The sequence below is a fragment of the Phyllobates terribilis genome, unplaced genomic scaffold, assembly GCF_046119375.1.
Source record: "Phyllobates terribilis strain yellow unplaced genomic scaffold, ASM4611937v1 Scaffold_2__4_contigs__length_985480577, whole genome shotgun sequence".
NCBI lineage: Eukaryota > Metazoa > Chordata > Amphibia > Anura > Dendrobatidae > Phyllobates > Phyllobates terribilis.
This window is the reverse complement of record NW_027362762.1, coordinates 90712637-90738301: the sequence shown is the minus strand read 5'-3', so window position 1 is coordinate 90738301 and position 25665 is coordinate 90712637. Positions and strand designations below refer to the sequence as shown.

The 25665-nt window shown below is 43.2% G+C and overlaps 1 long non-coding RNA gene across 1 annotated transcript; it reads right to left on the bottom strand.

Annotated features, from left to right (window-relative positions):
* Nucleotides 1-1085: 1085 nt before the first annotated feature.
* LOC141249735 (uncharacterized) lies at nucleotides 1086-25424 on the bottom strand. Its single transcript, XR_012312301.1, has 3 exons — nucleotides 25302-25424; nucleotides 3475-4127; nucleotides 1086-2680 (listed from the first exon to the last, which is right to left on the bottom strand). It is a non-coding gene; the product is annotated as an uncharacterized lncRNA (long non-coding RNA).
* Nucleotides 25425-25665: the final 241 nt, after the last annotated feature.

Here is a 25665-nt window from a genome sequence, read left to right as displayed (position 1 = left end):
ACACGTTGACTTAATAAACATAAATTTAATAAACATTTATTCCAGGTATACTAACCTTCACTTCGTCGGTCTGCAGCAGCTGATCACAAGTGTATTCCATGGTTGTGGGCACACAACTCCAGCCAGGTTAGCATGTTATATAGCACCCAGATAAGGGTCTATTGTGCTTGTCTTTCTTCAGCTATAATGTGACTAGACCTGTTCATTGGCCTTGTCAAATTGAAAACCTCACATGAGAAAACGTCTGTAATGCATTAACTACGGGTGCCATGTCTCTAGAACTAGGGGCAGCCTAGTTTATCTCTGTCCCACGGATTACTCTTGAAGGTGGAGACGGCTTTGCTATACTCCTATATCAACCCTTATCTGTCCCCTCCTCCACCCAGGGTTGAGAGAAGCTGAAGTGTATAGGAACACACTAACCAGACAAACAAGAGAAGACAGACAGGGATAAATGAAAATACCAACCATAGAAAATTCACACACCAAACAACAGAGTGGAACACAGGGGAGTAATAGGAAGGAGAAAACAAATGGAAAGGATAAGGATGTGCACATAGACAAAACTCCAAGCAACAATCTCCTGAACAAATCTCCAAATTCCAACAATGAACTACACCTCCAACTCCAGAACCAGGCAGCAAGAACCAACACTGGCAATCCCCAAGTGCCAGAGGTGAGCATGTATAGCAGAGAGGAGTAGCCAACACTGAACATTTGAGACAATCCAAATAGGAAAGCTTTAGGAGCTTCTCCTCAACAGATTAACCCTTGCACTGCCAGGATGGAAAAAAAATGAACTTTTTAATAAGATGGTGACGCATTCTAACCAGTGCAGGAATTCGTGAAACCAGAAACCTCGATCTTCTGGCCTCTCTGTTGCGGTATCCCCGTGATAACAGTGTAATACAGCGGCTACAGTAGACAAAAGGTGCAAAATTTTTAATGAAATGTAAATGCAAAATATATAGTTTTCTCTCACCAAATGCATTAATTTAATTAAGAAAAAATGTCAACAAAGGTGAAGAACCACTAAGATTAAGGAAAAAAATATTTTTGGCTAATTATCCAACCCTGCATACAAGTGTATTTTGTTTTTATTTAATCTTAGGCAAAGGGGACAGTAAAACCATTTTCTTGTAGTGACAAGTTTGTCACCTTTCATGATATTTATACATGGTAAGTGAAACCATGATTTGCACAAGGAACACTCCACCATATGTTCATCTACTTTGTAAATGTGGCAAAGGCAATACGTTGTAAGAGCCAACATTTTTTTATATATTTTTTTAATGGGGCTTGGTTTCATGAGGAAATATTTCCAAACACACCTTTTCTTAACATAAAATTAGATGATTGCGTATCTCAGTTTAAACTGTACATTCTTTACATCTATAGCCTTGGCTAATGCAACTGCATTTGCAATTGAAAAAAGCTCACAAACATTTGCTCCATTTTGTTTCTGCCAACACATAACATTAACATCCAGAATTTTATTACTGCTGTGGAAAAAGTGGTTTGTACAGTTTCAAAATGTGTTTTTTCAGCGTGTCAGAAATGGAACAGGAGTGCAAGGAGTTCAACACAGTCAACGAATTGTCATTTTATGCAAAACCCTAACCAATATGCACCAACATGATGGATCCAGATGATATGATTGGAAGTTGAAGGAATGTCAGAATGGGCCAACACTATTGTGTCCATCAAACCTGAAACTTAAGGGTTTGCTTTTCTAATTAAATGCTGGCATGCATTAATCATGTTATCATCTAATCATTCATTGGTGGTAATTACTGCACAATCATTGAAGCTTAATTTTATATTATGTATGGTCACCCACACACAATCAAGATTTTCTGTGAGGGGTGTTGGGGCGCTTGCCTCTCCCCTATCCTTATCCACTGTTTCCCATACATCAGCCGTTTTCCGCTCTAACTTAGATCCCACTCTGTGAAGGTCTGTGTTTTTCTGCTTGCCATATTTTCTTACAGGAAGCGCCTTTGAGAATGCGATTTTTTTGTTCCTGTTCTACTGCCATGCCACCATCTCGGGAGATTTGTTCCCGTACTTCTAAATACAAATTATTAAATTTTACAATTAGATGTTTAACAAAAGTCTTGTTTGCCAAAAAGATAAACTGACTCTGTATACCTTTTTAACAGGTTTACACATTGCTGAATCAAATAAGTCAGATGATTTCTCCTACGAGAAGGCAATTCCTGCAGTGTTTGATCTGATCTGATACTATTTAGTGGCTTGCACTCATCTACTCGTAAGCCTTGGTCATCATTGCCTATTGTTTGTGTCCACAAAATCACTATCAAACCTAAAAAGAGGCTTTTGAGACTATACTGGATTAATATCATCCCACTTCCATTTAGCAATGTGCAAAATTAAACACATCTTTACACGGTAGCAGAAATTTTTAACAGGGTTTACATGTGCAAGTTGATCCCTCCAATCCGTAGGCGTTTTTTTAATTCATTTTCAGACTCGCTTTTAACTTCAAAAAGCCCTTTATCAGAGTCCATGTGATTAAGATGTGACAAATAAAGGCCACTGTAGTAACGCTGCATCACATGGTTAACGAATGCACTAGGCCGATTTTTCAAAAATGACGGCAATTCCACGGCGTATTTTTTAGTAATAGTCCGAGCTTATTAAATTCACCTGCATTTATCTGTGAATATAAAACAAGGCAGATATAAAAGGTAAAAATGGAAGAAAACAACTTTAAAAGTTGACCAATCATGTAAAAAATGCTATTAACCTGCAGATCTGGGGTCAATCGCCAGCTTAATCGCGTTCTGAAGCCGGGCAGCCGCTGCACTGAAAGTCCAGCTACCAGGATGAAATTAACTTAAGTTAATTTCCATTAAGTTACATTGTTTCATTCAAAGCACCACTCCTTTGTTTTGTTTGTTTGTTTCAGCACTGGAGTGGTGCTTTAAATCAAAGTCCCCTCTGTTACCCTTAACCTCTGGCGTTTTCATTCTTTTTCGGCGCTGCTCTGGTCTCCCCGCACCATCTTGTGACTGTAAGTGCTGACTGGCTGGATGTCAGAAGTTTCCTCACAAGTTCTCAATACAAGTCTATGAGAGCCAGAAAGAATCTGGTTTACATGGTCATCTTTTAAAGATGGTCCTCGATTTAAATCATTGCTATCCATTGCTTTTTTCTAGAATAGATTACTTGGCCAGATCTGCTCCCACTCACCTCCCTACTTCTCTCACTCTACCCTCCTCTCATCTTCTCTTTTTCTTTTACTTTATCTCCCATCTTAAATTTAACCCATTACACTTAACCCATTATGGCTTTTTTAAGTATAAGATCAATCCATATCTAAGTTCAATCTAATTCTACATTTTTTAGTAAAGGTCAGTCCACATCATGGATAGAAAGCAAAATATTGTATACCTTTACTTACCTAAAATCTAATAAAAATGTTTTTCTGAGGAAAAAAAATTAAATTACCTTTAAATACTTGAGCAATGGCATTTATTTCTTCCAAGCAGAGGTCATCCATGAAACAAAGTGGGCTGCCACTTGGATTCCAGTCCCTAATCATTTTCAAAGTTTCAACGACATACTCAGTTTGTTCCTGTTGAACAACAAAAACAGCTGCCACAATGTAGCACACGTTTGTGCATACACAAAGAAAATCCAAAGGAAGTGCATAACTTGTCCTGTAAGTGGCATCGAGCATGGTAATACTATTGCCATAGGTTGAAATGAGGGGGTTTTTTTTGCTATTGTGTTTGATGGCACAAAAGAAAATTTTGCTCTCGTTTTTCTTCCTCCTTTATAGAATGAGGATGGCAATAAATGCTGGATCTACTATCTTCTTGCTGCCTCTTGGAAACCAAATCCAATACCTTGATTTGGTCAAACACAGAGCTTGTGGTTCCTTTTGAATCTTGACCATTTACATTTATGATGTCATTCTACATGGGATGAGATCTTCATTTTGAGGATTCTGAAAGAATAAGTCCTGCAAACAGCTCTAGAATGACAAAGTGGTCCATACGTTTTTTTAATATCTATTTTTTTTTAAGAATACCACGCTGGTAAAGTTCCAAAATTCTGTCAACAACTTTTGAGTTTATTTTTTCACCGATATTGGCAACCTAAAAATAATTAAAACGTTTTATTCTCAGTCATCTATAAAAATAAACATCGTATCTAATTCAAAGTGACAAAGTAGACAAAACAAAAGAGTATCTCATATTAACATTATACATTTTGGATCAGTTCACATTTATCCTGTGCTATTCCCTGATTACTTGCATTAGGGTTTCCATCTACTTCTCCGAAAAACATGATTCAGGTGAAACCCCGGACGGATCCATTTCACTATAATGAGGCAGCAGAGTTACTCTACACTCCATTTGACCTCTGTTCAGCGTTGTATGTCTTTTCTAAGGTGCACAAAACTGATATTCACCGCAGTTTTGAGCACGTCTAAAAAGATGTAAAACGATGGACACCGTCGGACCATAGGCCAGAGGGGAGTTCAAAGTGAATCCATTTGCACCATTACAGTGAATTTTTAATTTGGGCATTTCATCTGAATTTCGTTTTTCAGAGATTTACACGGAAACTCCGGTTTAAGCGCTCAGCGCAGAGCGCAGGATAAATGTGAGCTGATCCTTGGGAGAAAGTATAAATAAATCAACAGTTAAATAATTAGTTTTATTTATTTTTTACACTGTTCCTCGTGCAGTATAAGTGGATTAGACGACTTTATTCTTTGGGTCGGTGCGATTTCAGCGATGCCAGATTCATGTACTGTATATTTTTTTTAAGGCTTGGCTACTATCACACTTAAAAGGAACATGTCATGTCCTTTGTACTATCTAAACTGTCCCCCATCACTAACATGCTTTTTCATTAAAATCGCCGCTATTATCATATGTAAAAGATGGATTTTGGTACTCACCGTAAAATCTCTTTCTTGGAGCCTTCATTGGGAGACACAGGTAACCATGGGTGTATGCTGCTGTTGCTAGGAAGCTGACACTAGGCAAAAAAAGAATTAGCTCCTCCTCAGCAGTATACACCCACCAACAGGCACAAAGCTCATCAGTTAGTGATAAAAGCAGTAGAAGGAACTACAACAAGATGTAACTATGTACAGGCCTAACAGAGGCACATAGGGCCAACATAGGCACAGCAAACATAATAAGCCCAACGTAGGCATAAAACCAGGGAGGGTGCTGTGTCCCCCAATGAAGGCTCCAAGAAAGAAATTTTATGATGAGTACCAAAAATCCATCTTTCTTTGTCGCTTCTTTGGGGGACACAGGTAACCATGGGACGTCCTAAAACAGTCCCTAGGAAAGGAACAGAGTAATTAGAAACACTAGGTCGGACGGCGGGCGACCGCTGCTTGCAGAACCTTCCGTCCTAGACTGGCTGAGGCATAAGTGTGAACTCTGTAAAACCTTGTGAAGGTGTGAAGAGGGGACCAGGTCGCGGCCCTGCAGATTTGGGGCGCAGAGGCCTGGTGCCGAACAGCCCAGGAAGCTTCCACCGCCCTGGTAGAGTGAGCCCTTACTCCCGGCAGAGGAGGCCTATCTCTGGCACGATATGCCTCCAGTATAGCCGAACGGATACAATGGGCAATGGTACATTTGGAAGCAGGGAGCCCCTTGCGACGACCCTCAGGGATGACAAATAAGGCTTCCGAATGCAGAAAAGAAACGGTCCTTGAAAAGGTAGACGCGCAAGGCTCTGACAAGGTCCAGCTTGTGAAGCGACCTCTCAAGGGGATGTACTGGAGCTGGGCAGAAAGAGGGTAAGACGATGTCCTCATTGATGTGGAAAGAGACCACCTTAGGTAAGAAGGAAGGTACAGGTCTGAGGACCACCTTGTCCTGATGGAGGAGAACGACACGAGAGCGCCGCCAGCTCAGAAACTCTTCTGATAGAAGTAACGGTAACCAGGAAAGCAACCTTTTTGGATAGGAGCAACGTGTTGTCCTGAATGGGTTCGAACGGAGATTGCTGGAGAACGCCTAAGACCAAGTTAAGGTCCCACAGATCCACAGGAGGCCGATAAGCCGGTGCCAGGTGGGCAACTCCTTGGATGAAGGTGTTGACCTGTGGCCGAGATGCCAAGTTTCGCTAAAAAAGAACTGAAAGTGCGGAAATCTGGCCTTTAAACGTACTAAGAGAATGGCCTGCATCAAGGCCTAACGGCAAAAAAGCTAGAATGGAAGAAGGTGAGAAGGACAAGGGAGCCCGCTGCTTGTCCTCGCCCCAGTGAAAAAAAGCTCTCCCGGTTCTATGATAAATATGAGAAGTAGCGGGCTTTCTCACACTAATCATGGTGTGGATAACCCGTGGTGAGAATCCTGCTTCCTTAAAAACTGCGGCTTCAACGGCCATGCCATTAAACTCAGAGCCCGAAAATTTTGATGGATGAGAGGCCCCCTGTGAGAATATATCTGGATGGTCTGGGAGTCTCCAGGGAGAGTCGGCAAGCAGGCTGACTAATTGCATTCCATGGCCGCCTGGGTCAGTCTGAGGCCACTAGAATTACGGGTACTCACTCTGCTTTGATCTTCTTGACGACTCACGGAATAAATGGGAGAGGTGGAAAGAGGTAAGGTAGTTTAAACTGAGACCATGACATGACCAGAGCGTCCTGCCCGATTGCTAGAGGATCGCTGGACCTGGCTACAAAGTCGGGAACTTTGTGATTCAGTCGAGAGGCCATCAGGTCGACGCTGGGAGTGCCCTATCGCTGACCGATCTGATGGAATACGTTGGGGTTGAGGGACCATTCTCCTGAGGCGAGATAGCCGGAACATTCCTCTCGGCCCACACCTGGATTCTTGAAACCTCCTTCATGACAGTCTTGCTGCGCGTACCGCCTTGGTGGTTTATATAAGCCACGGCTGTGGCATTGTCCAATTGGATGCGAACAGGAGACCCCATGAGGAGATCCTGCCAGTGAGTCAAGGAGAGGTAGATTGCCCTGATTTCCAGGAGATTGATCGGTATGGAGGCTTCCCGAGAGTTCCAGTGACTCTGCACTGTGCGGTGAAGGAAGACAGCCCCCCAGCCGAGAAGGCTAGCATCGGTCGTGACTACCTGCTACTGGAGAGGAAGAAAGGATCTCCTGTGGCAAATGGAGTATGACTGAATCTACCATGCCAGAGACTGCCTCACACGTGGGGGTAGAAGGGGGGCAGAATAATGGGTCCATCCAGAGGCGTGATCCTCTTGTCCCAAGCAGACGGGTATGGAACTGGGCGAAAGGCACTGCTTCCATGGCAGCGATCATCTTCCGCAAGATGCTCATGCAGAGGCGAAGGGAGTGAGGAGAGGGGTTCCTTAGAAGGAGAATCCCCCGACGGAGAGAAGAAAACTTTTCGTCCGGGAGGAAGACCTTGGCGTGGGCTGTGTCGAACAACATGCCCAGGAAGGTCAGACGTTGAGATGGAATTAGTGAAGACTTGGCTACATTGACAATCCAGTCCAGAGTGATCTGAAGGCTTTGATGACAGTACCTGAGATAGGAGCACAAGTCCCCTGTGTTAACCTTAGCCTCTAGGGATATCCCCGGATAGGGGATAACTACAGTCCCCCTGGAGCGCAAGATGAAACCATGATTTGCACAAGGAACACTCCACCATATGTTCATCTGCTTTGTAAATGTGGCAAAGGCAATACGTTGTAAGAACCAATTTTTTTTTTATGTATTTTTTCATGGGGCTTGGTTTCATGAGGAAATATTTCCAAACACCCCTTTTTTTGACATAAAATTAGATGATTGCGTATCTCAGTTTAAACTGTACATTCTTTACATCTATAGCCTTGGCTAACGCAACTGCATTTGCAATTGAAAAAAGCTCACAAACATTTGCTCCATTTTGTTTCTGCCAACACATAACATTAACATCCAGAATTGTATTACTGCTGTGGAAAAAGTGGTTTGTACAGTTTCAAAATGTGTTTTTTTAGCGTGTCAGAAATGGAATAGGAGTGCAAGGAGTTCAACACAGTCACCGAATTGTCATTTTATGCAAAACCGTAACCAATATGCCCCAACATGTTGGATCCGGATGATATGATTGGAAGTTGAAGGAATGTCAGAATGGGCCAACACTATTGTGTCCATCACACCTGAAACTTAAGGGTTTGCTTTTCTAATTAAATGCTGGCATGCATTAATCATGTTCTCATCTAACCATTCATTGGTGGTAATTACTGCACAATCATTGAAGCTTAATTTTATATTATGTATGGTCACCCACACACAATCAAGATTTTCTGTGAGGGGTGTTGGGGCGCTGCCTCTCCCCTATCCATATCCACTGTTTCCCATACATCAGCCTTTTTCCGCTCCAACTTAGATCCCACTCTGTGAAGGTCTGTGTTTTTCTGCTTGCTGTATTTTCTTACAGGAAGCGCCTTTGAGAATGCGATTTTTTTGTTCCTGTTCTACTGCCATGCCACCATCTCGGGAGATTATTTCCCGTACTTCTAAATACAAATTATTTAATTTTACAATCAGATGTTTAACAAAAGTCTTGTTTGTCAAAAGAATAAACTGACTCTGTATACCTTTTTAACAGGTTTACACATTGCTGAATCAAATAAGTCAGATGATTTCTCCTACGAGAAGGCAATTCCTGCAGTGTTTGATCTGATCTGATACTATTTAGTGGCTTGCACTCATCTACTCGTAAGCCTTAGTCATCATTGCCTATTATTTGTGTTCACAAAATCACTATCAATCCTAAAAAGAGGCTTTTGAAACTATACTGGATTAATATCCCACTTCCATTTTGCAACGTGCAAAATTAAACACGTGTTTACACGGTAGCAGAAATTTTTTCTAGTCTTTACATGTGCAAGTGGATCCCTCCAATCCGTAGGCGTTTTTTTTTCATTCATTTTCAGACTCGCTTTCAACTTCCAAAAACAATTTATCAGAGTCCATGTGATTAAGATGTGACAAATAAAGGTCACTGTAGTAACGCTGCATCACATGGTTAACGAATGCACTAGACTGATTTTTCAAAAATGACGGCATTTCCACGGCGTATTTTTCAGTAATAGTCCGAGCTTATTAAATTCACCTGCATTTATCTGTGAATATAAAGCAAGGCACAATATAAATGGAAAAAAAAACTTAAAAAGTTGACCAATCATGTAAAAAATGCTATTAACCTCCAGATCTGGGGGTAATCTCCAGTTTAATCGCGCTGTGAAGCCGTGCAGCCGCTGCAGTGAAAGTCCGGCTACCAGGAGGAATTGAACTTTATTCCTCACGACAGCTTTGCCTTTCAGTCATTGGGATGCAGCTTCAGTCACCGCTCAGTACACAGTACCCCAGGCTGTGACTGACAGCCTGCTCAGCAGTGCATCAGTACATAGTGCGCAGTGGCTGTACCCTGGCGCTGACTCCGTATAGAGCTCACGAATTCTAAATCTGTGCCATTCGGCAATGGATGATATGGATATACTGTATATGTGATTACAATTTTTTACTATTTCATTAATTATTCTGCTACTGCAACAAAGTACACTAAGTCAATTTGCAGTAGAAAAATCCTAAAAACACTAACTCTGGGGGTATGTATTTTTTTTATTTAGTCATTAAAAAAAAAAAAATAGTTTTTAACATTAACCTATTTGGTAGGTTTTAAAACATCAACGTTTAATACATTTTTTTTAAAATTAATATTGTATTTTGTGCTTTTTTTTGCCATGTTGCTTCATTCAAAGCACCACTCCTTTGTTGTTTATTTTTTCAGCACTGGAGTGGTGCTTTGAATCAAAGTCCCGTGTGTTACACTTAGCCTCTGGCATTTTCATCCTTTTTTGACGCTGCTCTGGTCTCCCCGCACCATCTTGTGACTGTAACTGCTGCCTGGCCAGATGTCAGTAGTTTACTAACAAGCTCTCAATACAAGTCTATGAGAGCCAGAAAGAATCTGGTTTGCATGGTGATCTTTTAAAGATGGTCCTCCATTTAAATCATTGCTATCCTGACTGTTTTTTCTAGAACAGATTACTTGGCCAGATCTGCTCCCACTCATCTCCCTCCTTCTCTCACCTCCCTCCTTCTCTCACTCTACCCTCCTCTCATCTTCTCTTTTCCTTTTACTTTTTCTCCCATCTTAAATTTAACCCATTATTGCTTCTTTCAAGGATAATATCAATTCATATCTACGTTCAGTCTCATTCTAAATTTTTACAAAAGGTCAATCCACATCATGGATTGAATGCAAAATATTGTATACTTATCAGATCACATAAAATAGACTTTTTGATATTCCTAAAATGGGTAACAAAAGAGAGCCCTAAAATGTAACCTTTATTCATAATTGCTAAAAATCTGCAGACAAACATATGGTGCTAATCACATATAAAAGCTATAGTATTGATAAGGTGTAGTGCTAAAGTGAGGATGTGCATAGGACTAGATGATTCCCGGCTTCAGGAGTTCTGCCGTTGGCAGTCAGAAAAATCAAATGGCCAAAGAGATGTCACCTCAAATCAAATAATAACTATTATATATGGTTGAACAACCTCAAAAAGGGTTAAAGTTACAATAATAACACCACCTTAGCATAACAATAAAGCAGGAAATCTCTCCACAGTGTGATATTCACTTATAATAGAATACACGGACAGTCAAATCCCTTAACAAAACATCGTTAACCATAATCAATGTGTCTGGAGCAACCGGACGCTTATATATGATACAGTCCTCTCTCCATCCATGTGTATAAATAATCAGATCAAATAAAGAAAAACATAAAACAATGAAAACCACTTCCAGTCAATACTCCGAGTGTACAATACAATGAGTGTACATACGTATCAAATCATATGGCACCCTCTAATGTATGATATCAGCAAAAAAGGTGTCCATGGAAAGATAACCAAAATAAGCAGTCTTCCTGGAGCAATAAGACCTTAATGACAATGAGCCAACCACTCAGTGAGAGATAAAGAACACAAAATCAATCCATGACGAAGGAAAAAAAAACCAAGCTGGGGTAAGCGAGTGAGTTGTCACCACAAACTGATGCAGTGAAAACATACCAATAATAGGACATAATGTTAAAGCATGATAAACTAGACAACTTATCTCAATCTAGAGCCATCTCGCGTCCCGCAGCGTTTCTCGAAGCGTTTCTCGAAGCGTTTCCCGAAGCGTTTCCCCACTTGGTGAAGATTCATCAGGAGAAGATGGATGGGTAACCAAAGTGCAAAAGCGTGTCCTGCTGAGAATTTTGCAAATCATGCTTTATCATTATGTCCTATTATTAGTATGTTTTGACTGCATCTTTGACCCTTTTTGAGGTTGTACGGCCTGTATAATAGTTATTTTTTGATTTAAGGTAACCTCTCTTTGGCCGTTTGCTTTTTCTGACTGCAAACAGCAGAACTCCTGAAGCCGGCAATCATCTAGTCCTATGCACATCGTCACTTTAGCACTGCACCTTATTGGTACTATAGCTTTTATATGTGACTAGCACCATATGTTTGTCTGTAGATTTTTATCAAGTATGAATTATTATTTATTTATATAGTGCCATTGATTCCATGGTGCTGTACATAAAAAGGGGTTACATACCAAATACAGATATCACTTACAGTAAACAAACAAACCAAGATAGACTGGTACAGAGGGAAGAGGACCCTGCCCTTGTGGGCTTACATTCTACAGGAATGGGGAAGGAGACAGTAGGTTGAGGGGTTGCAGTAGCTCTGGTGTTGTTGAGGTGGCAGCAAGCAAGATCATGGCAGGCAGTAAGCTTGTTTGAAGAGATGGGTTTTCAGGTTTCGTCTGAAGGATCCAAGTGTGGCGGATAATCGGACGTGTTAAGGCACAGAATTCCATGGGACGGGCTATTCGGGAGAAATCTTGGAGGCGGTTGCGCGAGGAATGAATAAGTGTGGAGGAGAGAAGGAGGTCTTGGGAGGACCGGAGATTACATGAGGGAATATATCGGGAGATTAGTTCAGAGATGTACGGAGGAGAGAAGTTATGGATGGCTTTGTAGGTTAGTGTTAGTAGTTTGAACTGCATACGCTGGGCAATTGGGGGCCAGTGATGGGATTTGCAAAGGGGTAGAGAAGAGGAGTAGCGAGACGAGAGATGGACAAGTCGCGCAGCAGAGTTAAGGATGGACTGGAGGGGTGCGAGAGTGCTAACAGGTAGGCCACAGAGGAGGATGTTGCAGTAGTCGAGGCGGGAGATGATGAGGGCATGCACAAGCAGTTTAGTAGATTGAGGGTTGAGGAAAGGATGAATTCTGGAAATATTTTGGAGCTGGAGGCGACAGGAGGTGGCGAGACCTTGGGTGTGGGGTTTGAAGGACAGGGCAGAGTCAAGGGTTACTCCGAGGCAGCGGATTGCCGGTACAGGGGAAAGAGTGATGTAATTTATTGTGATAGAAAGATCAGGTGGGAAAGATATGCGAGATGGGGGAAAGATGATGAGTTCAGTTTTGTCCACATTGAGCTTGAGGAAGCGGGGGGGAGAAGAAGGAGGATATGGCTGCTAGACATGCTGGGATTCTGGACAACAGAGAGGTGACATCGACATCTGGGCCAGAGAGGTAGATCTGGGTGTCATCAGCGTACAGATTTTACTGGAAGCCATGGGATTTTACGAGCTGTCCCAGGCCAAGTGTATAGATTGAAAAGAGTAGGGGTCCCAGGACAGAGCCTTGAGGGACTCCAACAGAGAGGGGGCGGGGTGAGGAGGTAGTGTGGGAGCGGGAGACGCTAAATGTGTGGTTAGAAAGGTATGAGGAGATCCAAGATAGGGCAAGGTCTTTGACGCCGAAGAAAGAGAGGATCTGTAGTTGGAGGCAGTGATCAACTGTATTGAAAGCAGAGGACAGGTCAAGAAGGAGTACAGAGAATCGTCTGTTAGCTTTGGCTGTAAGTAAGTCGTTGGTGATTTTGGTAAGTGCAGTTTCGGTGGAATTGTGGGGGCGGAAGCCGGATTGTCGGTTGTTGAAGAGAGAGTTAGATGAGAAGTGAGAAGAAAGTTCAGTGTGAACGTGTTGCGCAAGGAGCTTGGAGGCAAATGGGAGCAGCAATATGTGGCAATAGCTGGACAAGGCGGTTGGTTCGAGGGATGCCTTTTTGAGGATCGTCATGATTGTGGCATGTTTGAAGGCAGCGGGGAAGGTACCAGAAGATAGTGATAGGTTGAAGAGATGGGTTAGGGATGGGATGAGTGTGGGGGTGAGGTTGGGGAGGAGGTGGGATGGGATGGGGTCGAGTGAACAAGTGGTGAGGTGTGATTTGGAGAGGAGATGAGTAAGGTCTCTTTACATGATGTTGGGAAGGGAGGTTATGGGGGTAGGGCAATGGTGTGGAAAACATAGGGGTTGTAGTGGTTGGACAGTAAAGACTTGCCGTGTTTGGTCAATCTTGTTTTTGAAGTGTGTGGCAAACTCCTCAGCAGAGATGACGAGGTTGAAGGGGGCAGTGGAGGGTGGAGGAGAGAGTTAAAAGTGTTGAATAGCTGTTTGGGGTTGTAGGAAAGGGAAGATATGAGGGTTGTGAAGTAGGCCTGTTTAGCAGAGGTGAGTGCTGATTTGAATGCGAGTGTTGCTTGTTTAAATGCAGTGAAGTCATCTTGAGAATGTGTTTTCTTCCAACACCGCTCCGCAACCCTGGACGCTTGTCAAAGCTGTTTAGTGAGGTTGTTGTGCCAGGGTTGCCTGTTGACTCGTCGTGCTCTGGCATGCATAAGAGGAGCGACCGAGTCAATAGCTGATGCGAGAGTGGCATTGTAGAAAGCAGTGGCGCTGTCTGTGTCATGAAGTGAAGATATGGATGTCAGTGGTAGAATAGAGTCAGAGAGTGTGTGGGTGTCTAGATGTGCAATGTTTCTGCGGGGGTCTGCTAGTTGCTGGACATGGCTGACAGGTGAGGAGGACAGGGATGAGAAAGGGAGTAAATGGTGGTCAGGTAGGGGTGAGGTTAGATAGGGAGCAGAGTCGGGTGAAGATGAGGTCTAGTTTGTGTCCATCTGTGTGGGTGGCTGAGGAGGACCACTGAGTAAGTCCAAAGGATGAAGTAAGCGACAGGAGTTTGGATGCTTCTCACTGGCGAGTGTCAGTGGGGATGTTGAAATCGCCCATGATGATTATGGGAATGTCAGCAGAGAGAAAGTAAAGAAGCCAGGTGGAGAATTGGTCAATAAATGCAGTGACCGAGCCTGGAGGTCGGTATATGACAGCCACTTATAGGTTGGAGGGAGAGTAGATGTGGACAGAGTGGACTTCAAAAGGGAGAAAAGAGAGGGTAGAGGAGGAGTAGGGCTAAAGGTGCAGTTGTTAGAAAGGAGAAGACCCACTCCTCCACGATGTCTGTTACCAGGGCGAGGAGTGTGGGTGAAGTGCAAGCCACCGTAACAGCGCAAAAGGGGAGGAAGTGTCGGAGGGTGTCAGCCATGTCTCTGTGATGCCCAGGAAGGAGAGATGACGAGAGGTAAAGAGGTCGTGGACAAAATGGAGCTTGTTGCAGACAGCGGGCATTCCAGAGTGTTCCAGAGAGAGGGAGTAGGGGGATAGGCGTCAGGGGGACCGGTTTTGCATAAGAGAGGTTGCGGTAATTTGCAGTTGGTTTGATGCGATTGGTGGGGGAATTGGTGGAAGGTGCAAGCTGTGGGGGTCCAAGATTGGGAGATATGTCGCCAGCAGTGAGGAGAAGCAGAGAGAGGGAGAGCAGGTGGGAGAAGGAGAGTGTCTGGCTTGTGTTATGTTTTGGTAGGATAGATCTGAGGTTGAGGGTCAGATGGGGAGGTAAGAGAGAAGTAGAGATGATTTGGTTAGAGGGTGTTGGGGTTTGGGGATAGCGAAGGAAAGTGAGGATTAATGGGGCAAAAACAGTAAGGGCATATGTAAGCATAATGAATGTTAAGTGTGAATCAGAAAGAGAATCTAAGTACACTGCTCAAAAAAATAAAGGGAACACTCAAATAACACATCCTAGATCTGAATGAATGAAATGTTCTCATTGAATACTTTGTTCCGTACAAAGTTGAATGTGCTGACGACAAAATCACACAAAAATCATCAATGGAAATCAAATTTATTAACCAATGGAGGCCTTGATTTGGAGTCACCCCCAAAATTAAAGTGGTAAAACACACTACAGGCTGATCCAACTTTGATGTAATGTCCTTAAAACAAGTCAAAATGAGGCTCAGTATTGTGGGTGGCCTCCACGTGCCTGTATGACCTCCCTACAAAGCCTGGGCATGCTCCTGATGAGGTTGTGGAGGGTCTCCTGTGGGATCTCCTCCCAGACCTGGACTAAAGCATCTGCCAACTCCTGGACAGTCTGTGGTGGATGGAGCGAGACATGATGTCCCAGATGTGTTGAATCGGATTCAGGTCTCGGGAGTGGGCGGGCCAGTCCATAGCTTCAATGCCTTCATCTTGTAGGAACTGCTGACACCCTCCAGCCACATGAGGTCTGGCATTGTCGTGCATTAGGAGTAACCCAGGGCCAACCGCACCAGCATATTTTCTCACAAGTGGTCTGAGGATCTCATCTCGGTACCTAATGACAGTCAGGCTACCTCTGGCGAGCACATGGAGGGCTGTGCGGCCCTCCAAAGAAATGCCACCCCACACCATTACTGACCCACTACCAAACTGGTCATGCTGCAGGATGTTGCAGGCAGCAGATCGCTTTCCACGGCGTCTCCAGACTCTGTCACGTCTGTCACATGTGCTCAGTGTGAACCTGCTTTCATCTGTGAAGAGCACAGGGCGCCAGTGCGACTTTGCCAATCCTGGTGTTCTGTGGCAAATGCAAAGCGTCCTGCACGGTGTTGGGCTGTGAGCACAACCCCCATCTGTGGACGTCGGGCCCTCATACCACCCTCATGGAGTCGGTTTCTAACCTTTTGTGCAGACACATGCACATTTGTGGCCTGCTGGAGGTCATTTTTCAGGGCTCTGGCAGTGCTCCTCCTGTTCCTCCTTGCACAAAGGCGGAGGTAGCGATCCTGCTACTGGGTTGCTGCCCTCCTACGGTCCCCTCCACATCTCCTGGTGTACTGGCCTGTCTCCTGGTAGCGCCTCCAGCCTCTGGACACTACGCTGACAGACACAACAAACCTTGCCACAGCTCGCATTGATGTACCATGCTGGATGAGCTGCAATACCTGAGCAACTTCTGTGGGTTGTAGAGTCTGTCTCATGCTACCACGAGTGTGAAAGCACAACCAACATTCAAAAGTGACCAAAACATCAGCCAGAAAGCATTGATACTGAGATCTGTGTCTGTGTTCCCCACCTGCAGAACCACTCCTTTATTGAGTGTGTCTTGATAATTAGCAATAATTTCCATCTATTGTCTATTCCATTTGCACAACAGCATGTGAAATTGATTGTCAATCAGTGTTGCTTCCTAAGTGGACAGTTTGATTTCACAGAAGTTTGATTTACTTGGAGTTATATTCTGTTGTTTAAGTGTTCCCTTTATTTTTTTGAGCAGTGTATATATATATATATATATATATATATATATATATATATATATATATATATATATAAAAAATTAAAAAGAAGAGATGAAAAGTAAAAATAAATAGAAAATGAAGAACTGAAATTAAATGGAAAGAATAAAATGAAAAAATCCAAAAATAAAAACAAATAACTACTATGAAAAAATAAGAAAATAAAAATGAATTGATAATAATTATCTTTATTTACATAGCGCCAACATATTCCGCAGCGCTTTACAATTCAGAGGTTCATACACAACAGTCATAAGTAAAAGGGAAAGATAATACAACAATTAAAGTAAAAATAATGATGACCCTGCTCGTAAGAGCTTACAATCTACAATGAGGCAGGAGCTGATTTACAATGATGGTCCAGCCATCTTGAGGGGATGAGGGATAGATAAAGGCTTCTTGAGCTAGCCACCAGCCAGTATTTGTAGTCCTTTTGGGTGCGGTGGAGTTTGGTGGAGAATTATGTTTGGAGAAATAGTGAATAGGCTATTAATATAAAAAAGGAGGTCGTTTAGGGAACGTGATAGGCCGCCTAAAACAAATGTGTTTTGAGGGATTGCCTAAAACTGTGTAAGTTGTAATTAGTCCTAATTTCTTGAGGGTAGAGCATTCCAAAGAATAGGTGCAACTCGGGAGAAATCTTGGAGCCAGGATTGGTAGATATGGGTTAGTGCGGATGTTAGTCGAAAATCACTTGAGGAGTGTAGAGAATAGTTAGGCCGATAAACAGAAATGAGGAGGGAGATGTAGGGGGGTGCCGCACTGTGGAGAGCTTTGTGGGTGAGAACAAGCAGTTGGATTCTACAGTGTATGGTCAGCCAGTGCAATGAGGGTTTTTGTTGTTTCCATGGTGAGAAGGGTGGATTCTAGAGATGTTCTTCAGGGGCAAGGGATTGTATATGAGAGGTGAAGGAAAGTTTGGTGTCAAATACAATACCGAGGCAGCGAGCCTAATGGCTAGGTGTTAATTGTGGTGCCACACACGAGGCAGATGTCAGATTTAGGGAGGTAAGTAGATGGCAGGAGCAGAAGTAGTTAAATTTTGGAAAAGGTTAAGTTTCAAACAGAGAGTGGACATGGTGTTAGAACTCCAGACAGACAGTCACTGTTCTGTAGTACAGCAGAGGTAAGGTCAAGGGATGAAGAGAGAAGGTTGGAGCACTGGCTTAAGGCAGTGGGGTGGAAGCCGACATGACGGGGGTGCGGCATAGGTGGGGTTGGTACAGTGAGGTGAGGACAGTTGGGGGCCTCTTATAAGGCCACCATGGGAGGGGTCTGGCCTCTTTCCCCACTTTCAGGGCACAACACAAGATGTGGAGCACACGTCAGGATCATCATCTGCAGCATCAGGGAAGTATAATACTAGGACTATCACCCTCACATTACTGATGATATGACCACATTCACCTCAGACATCATGTACTAGTGTAGTATTGCCTCCTACATCACATATGGTATCATACAGTGTCTGCCATTACTATGCTCTCTATAGTGGAACTGGGCAGCCACATTTATTAGAGACTTGAGAGAGAGGAACAGCTGGGGCCGGGGGATGGTATATGTAAGAGTGCATGTAAGAGGAGAGACTGCATTTCTGTCAGTACAATGTATATTGACACTGCTGTGTGCTGTTTAACCAACAACCCCCTCTCCCCTTCCCATTTATGGAGTCTGGTCACCGGTATATACGGCTTGTGTACAGATCCTGTGTATGAAAGTGATCATTGCACACTATATATGTTTAATTTGTTATATACTGACCATGCTGTGTGTTCAGAGCTTGTGTATGAAAGTTATCATTGCTCATTATATATGTTTAATCTATTATATACTGAACATGCTGTGTGTTCAGATCCTGTGTATAAAAGTTATCATTGCTCATTATATATGTGTGATCTGTATTCAGGCCCCTGATGCAGTTTACTTACAATATGTATACAGATCTAGTATATCCAGAGTATTAGCCTCAATATATATGTATTATTATTTGCACTCTATAGGGATGATGTGGCTACATGCTCCATTCCTGTCCCATATACAGTCTTTACTATATGAGGGTAATTGGTATACAAGCTCCATCCCTGTGCTGTATACTTATGTGTACAGAGCCAGTATATCAAGGGTGTTCTCACTCAATCTAGGCTCAACCCCTGTGCAGTATACGTATCATGTATACAGAGCCAGTATATCAAGGGTATTATCTTAGTATACTATACGGTATACTTAGTATGTCAAGGGTGTTCTCACTTAATCCGGGATCAACCCCCATGTAGTATATGTATCATGTATCCAGAGCCGGTATATCAAGTGTATTCTCACTATAAAATATATATGTGTAATATGGGTTCTAGCTCCATTCCTGTCCTCTATACTTATGTATACAAAGCCAGTATATCAAGGGCATTATCACTTTATACTATATGTGTAATATATACTATGTGTAATATGGGGACAGGCTCCATTCCTGTGCGGTATACGTATCATGTTTACAGATCCTGTGAATCCCGTTTGTCACTCCTCACTATATAGGTGACATGTTTTGTGTATACAGATCCTGTGGTACAGGTTATTCTCCTTGATATAGAAGCTGTTTCTGTATATTGCCCCCGCACAGGTTTGCCGGAACGGTGTATACCCACAAAGCGCTTTTTTTACATTATCTATGGTTGTAGAGAGCACAAGACTGAATGGATTACCTGGAGCCTTGTTATATCTGTTTTCTCATATAGAAATAATTAAATATTTTGGTAATAACACTGAACATAGCGGTGCAGTGAGTGGACACTAATAATTCAGCATATGGTGGGCAGTGAGGAGGCACTGCCAGTGTGAGGCTGCACCTAGCTCTAGATGATACATTGTGGGCCAATGTTTCGGCCCGGTCTCTTGTATGTAGGTAGGGTGACTGACTTGGATACAGACCTTGCAGTCTTCCGCACATACACTTATTGCTGCCTGTGGTTAATATTAGACCTACATTCTATATTTCTATCTGACCAGATGGGGACGGGTATGATGTTATAGTTTTCAGTATTAACCTGTTATATACAGTACCTTAGAGTTTACAAGTAACATATCTACTTGCATGGTGTAGGGTTTATTAGTGAAAGATACCTACTGTACATTTAAACTTTAGAACAAGCTGTTGTATAGATACACTGTTTTCTAGTCATTATACATATCTATATAATACATATACGAAAAAAAAGAAATGGGTATGTACATATAAGTGGGTGTGTGGGTAGGTATGTATATATATATATGGGTGTGTGTGTATAGATAGATATTTTAGAAGAACAGCACAGAAATCCACGGGTGGCTGCAAATCCTCCCAGGCAATGATTCCGTTGTCTTAATGTGCTCAGCCGAAACGTTGCCACCATTTTGAAGGGCTAATAAAGTCCTATTTTTTCTACTATTTATGGAGTACTGCCTTTTTTTCATTGGAGGTATATAGATAGATAAATAAATTTGGTTTTCCTTTTAGTGGGTTCTTGAGGTTACTTATAATTTGGCAGTTGTACTAACGTTCGGCGGCTTCCAAAGAACGTTTCCTTATTTTCAATTCTCAGAAGGGGTAACCATCTCAGATATGGCCCCCTGGTGTGGAGGGGTAACAATCTCAGGTATGGGTAAAATCCCTGGGGTCAGAACAATCATAATTTGCATGTCTACAGAATAAATTGGCTCCTATTAGCCAGAAACAGCAGCTGGAGGGGAGAACAAAAAAGGTAGACATGTTTGTCAATACAATCAGTAGCTTCAAGGACCCTCTCTGTTTTACATGTGACTTGATAATTCTGAGTTACGGATTGTAACTGTTTATACTAAACAAATCCTGTTTCTTTCAAGGTTCTCATCGGGACAAGGCAATAATCGAGTGCATTAACACAAACAGCAATGTATCTAATCTGGGTACCCTTGAGACGGTGGGAGCGACCAAGGGTAAAGTAATCAAGTGCATCAACACAAGGGGCAATATGCCTATCCCCGGTGCCCTGGAGTGTGAGCGCCTAAAGAAAAAATGTCATCAAGCGACCTACAAACTTAGAGCAATACATGTCTAATATGGATGCCTTTTGCAGCGTCATGTCATGGCAGCTGGTATGATCGGGTCTTTGCTTTAGAGTCCTTGAAGTTGGTTATAAATTGGTATGGAAGTGTCAACAGGACATGGATCCCTCGGTGTCAACAGGACTCCAAGGAATAATCAAGGTCCCGACTGGGCTACGGTCTCAGGGAAATTGGATGGGTGCGACCTGCAGGATCTGCTGTCACATGACTGAAGGGAAAGACGCGAGCAGCTGCGACCTGGCCCGTCAACCAGGGCCTGGGAAGAGCAATGGAGCACAGCAGGTAAGGTAGCATACCCCCCTTTTTCCCCCACCGGCCTGCTAGTCGCATACAGGGTTTTATCGCCCCCCCCCCGCCATTGGGGTTCACACAGGGTTTTGTAGCCCCCGCATCGTCCTCATTGCATGCTAATCTCACGCAGGCTTTTGTTGACCCCTCTTTGTCTCCCTTAGTGGCGAGTCTCGCACAGGTTTTTGCAGCCCCCTCTTTGTCCCCTATGCCCGCTAGCCCCCAAGGCCTGCCCAGCACCTCGTCTCCCCTGGGAATTTCTGCTCCTTTTCCCTTTGACGCCAGCGGGAGATGCCGGTATCACAGCGGGACCACCAGAATGGCCAACAGCGGGGAACCGACGGCTGGATTCTGGATTTTCAGCAGGTGTGGCAGCAACGCCCACGCGGCCCAGTTCCCCTCTACTGGTTTGGATAATGGGTCACTCCTACATCCACTGGGGCGCGTTGAGGGCAGACATGCGACAAGATGGAAGGCAACTCGGCATCGCAAGGGACAAAGCCGCTATACGCAGGCTGGGTTTTAGGGGGATGAGGTGAAACAAGGTATTATGGGAGGTAAATAAGTTAGTTCATTTAGATCGCCCCCTGGACATACTGCTATTACACGTGGGGGGTAATGACTTAGGGGTTCGGCCATGAAGGGAACTAATTTGAGACGTCAGGCACGATCTTCACGGCTTTGGACATCTTTTCCGGGGATGATTACAATCTGGTCAGAGATCGTTCCCCGCAAGAGTTGGCGAAACGCTAGGTTGATAGAGAGTCTGAGTAGAGCACGGAGGAAATTGACATATGGTCATCAGCCTTGCGGGGGGCTTTGAGCAGGTGATATTTATGAGAGGAAGGGGAGTCTCGAGTACTTAAGGTTGTCAAATACTCTCGTGGTGGCGTGCTTAGGGTCCTTGAAGTTGGTTATGAATTGGTATGGGAGTGTCCACAGGTCATGGATCCCTCAGTTATGTATGGTATTTGGGCCTGGTGATTTGTGGGACTCAGTATGTCGAGTCCCGGATGTGGAGGCTTCTAACCGTTTCTGAACCCCCAGTTTCGAGGGATTCTTGGTGCTCCCGAGCTTAAAGTGCACGGCTGGGAGTAAGTGGAGTTGTGTCAGTGGGATCACCAGACCCTTCTTACCTTCGAGAACCTTAACATATATATATATATATATATATATATATATATATATATATATATACAGTACAGACCAAAAGTTTGGATACACCTTCTCATTTAAAGATTTTTCTGTATTTTCATGACTATGAAAATTGTACATTCACACTGAAGGCATCAAAACTATGAATTAACACATGTGGAATTATATACTTAACAAAAAAAGTGTGAAACAACTGAAAATATGTCTTATATTCTAGGTTCTTCAAAGTAGCCACCTTTTGCTTTGATGACTGCTTTGCACACTCTTGGCATTCTCTTGATGAGCTTCAAGAGGTAGTCACCGAAAATGGTCTTCCAGCAATCTTGAAGGAGTTAATTTATTATCCAATGGAGGCCTGGATTTGGAGTCACCCCCAAAATTAAAGTGGAAAAACACACTACATGCTGATCCAGCTTTGATGTAATGTCCTTAAAACAAGTCAAAATGAGGCTCAGTATTGTGTGTGGCCTCCAGGTGCCTGTATGACCTCCGTACAACGCCTGGGCATGCTCCTGATGAGGTTGCGGATGGTCTCCTGTGGGATCTCCTCCCAGACATGGACTAAAGCATCCGCCAACTCCTGGACAGTCTGTGGTGCAACTTGACGTTGGTGGATGGAGCGAGACATGATGTTCCAGATGTGCTCAATCGGATTCAGCTCTAGGGAACGGCCGGGCCCGTCCATAGCTTCAATGCCTTCATCTTGCAGGAACTGCAGACACACTCCAGCCACATGAGGTCTGGCATTGTCCTGCATTAGGAGGAACCCAGAGCCCACCGCACCAGCATATGGTCTCACAAGGGGTCTGAGGATCTCATCTCGGTACCTAATAGCAGTCAGGCTACCTCTGGCAAGCACATGGAGGGCTGTGAGACCCTCCAAAGAAATGCCACCCCACACCATTACTGACCCACTGCCAAACCGGTCATGCTGAAGGATGTTGCAGGCAGATCGCTCTCCACGGCGTCTCCAGACTATGTCATGTCTGTCACATGTGCTCAGTGTGAACTTGCTTTCATCTGTGAAGAGCACAGGGCACCAGTGGCGACTTTGCCAATCCTGGTGTTCTGTGGCAAATGCCAAGCATCCTGCACGGTGTTGGGCTGTGAGCACAACCCCCATCTGTGAACGTCTGGCCCTCATACCACCCTCATGGAGTCGGTTTCTAACCGTTTGTGCAGACACATGCACATTTGTGGCCTGCTGGAGGTCATTTTGCAGGGCTCTGGCGGAGGTAGCAGTCCTGCTGCTGAGTTGTTGCCCTCCTACGGCCCCCTCCACGTCTCCTGGTGTACTGGCCTGTCTCCTGGTAGGGCCTCCAGCCTCTGGACACTACGCTGACAGACACAGCAAACCTTCTTGCCACAGCTCGCATTGATGTGCCATCCTGGATGAGCTGCACTATCTGAGCAACTTCTGTGGGTTGTAGAGTTCTTCTCATGCTACCATGAGTGTGAAAGCACAACCAACATTCAAAAGTTACCGAAACATCAGCCAGAAAGCATTGGTACTGAGATGTGGTCTGTGGTCCCCACCTGCAGAACCACTCCTTTATTGAGGGTGTCTTGATAATTGCCAATAATTTCCATCTAATGTCTATTCCATTTGCACAACAGCATGTGAAATTGATTGTCAATCAGTGTTACTTCCTAAGTGGACAGTTTTATTTCACAGAAGTTTGATTCATTTGGAGTTATATTCTGTTGTTTAACTGTTCCCTTTATTTTTCTGAGCAGTATATATTAAGACCATTAGGTCTCAGAGTACTAAATCTAAAAATCCACTCAAGCTCTCGTTTTTTTAAAAGGCGTATTCGATCACCCCACCTCCTCTGGGACGGCACATAGTCTATTATCATGAATCGCAATTGTTTCTCATTGTGTCCCTTTTCCACCAAGTGTTTTGGAACTGGCAAATGCATTCTTTTTTTCCCTATGGTATATCGGTGTTGATTGATCCTTGTTTTGAAGTCACATGTTGTTTCACCGACATACCATAAGGAACAAGAGCATTGCAATAGATATATAACAAATTCAGAGTTACAAGTAAGATAATGATTTATTCGATACGACATACCAGTAAAGGGAGGGATGAATGATGAACCCTTTAGCATCAGAGAACAATTCACACAGGAAAGACACGGAAAATAACCCTTTCTTTGACTTCCTGTCAGATATAATTGCTTAGATTTTTCAAAACTATCAATATCCGATTGGACTAAAAAATCACCAATATTCCTATTTCTCCTGAATGAGAAGAGTGGTGGATTTCCAAATTCCGCTATATCAGGTAAGCATTTTGATAACATGTTCCAATGTTTTTTAATTACTTTGGAAACCTGATCACTCTCCTCACAGAAGGTAGAAACAAAGGGAATCCTGACTATTTTTTTCTTCTTTCTACCAAAACTATTAGATTTCAACAGTAGGTACCTATTCAGGGTGAAAACCTTTTTCTTATATTATGACAACAGATTATCAGGGTAACCCCTCCTTTTAATTTTTTTTATTAAAAAATCCAATGTCTGATCAGACTCAAGGTCATTACTCACAATTCTTGTAACCCGCAGAAGTTGGCTATACTATACGGTATGGCTTTAACTGTCCCTTTGGGATGATGACTGTTAAAAAGTAATAGATCATTTCTATCTGTTGTCTTCACAAATAGGGAAGTGTCCAATCTACCACACGTTTGCGTGACCAATACATCCAAAAATTGAATACTAGTGGAAGAATACACCAATGTGTATTTAATATTAAGGTCAATCCTATTGAAAAACTCATGAAAGTTCATCAATTCCTCAATAGACCCAGTCCAAAGGAGGAAGACGTAGTCTATGTACCGCCACCACCTAAGAACCTTACAGTAGTGGTGGGATACATAGGTGACGTCCTCCTCCAATGATGTCATTACTATATTGGGATACGCGGGTGCCATGTTAGCACCCATAGCTTTCCCCTGCTTTTGCAAATAAAATACATCACCAAATAAAAAATAATTTCTTTTCAAAACGAAATTCAGCAAAGTGATAAAATCAACACCCCCAGTTGACAAGAATAATAAGGCTAATCTGCGCTTTACTGCATTAATATCTCGTTCATGATATATTGATGTGTATAATGAAATGACATCGAAATATGCTAAAATGACATCACCCTCCAGACATAGCTGGCTGAGTTTCTCCAAGAAATCTGTGGTGTCCATAATATATGATTAAACAGTCCAAAATAACCATAAGAAAGAAAAATGAGCTGCACTCACCAGTCCTTAAAAGCAGTATCTTTATTCCATGAGGATAAAAAGTCCGGCAAGCAGGGAGAGCGGGGAAGAGAAAAGCAGACTACAGCTGTTTCGCGTGAAGACGCTTCTACAGGTCTGTGTTACACACAAAACATGACATCACATCCTTTATATGCAAATTAAACAAAAACACATGATCACAAAAATAAACACAAATCAGAACAGAATCATAAAAACATAGAAAAATCCAGACGATCATTTAAGCCCAATGGACCATTAGTATTCAGGCGAATGATCCATTTAGTTTCGATTTGAAGCAGCAGCTTATTCAGATTGCCGCCTCTACTGGGAAAATGAAGCTGTTCTAAGCCAGCAAATCTCAATG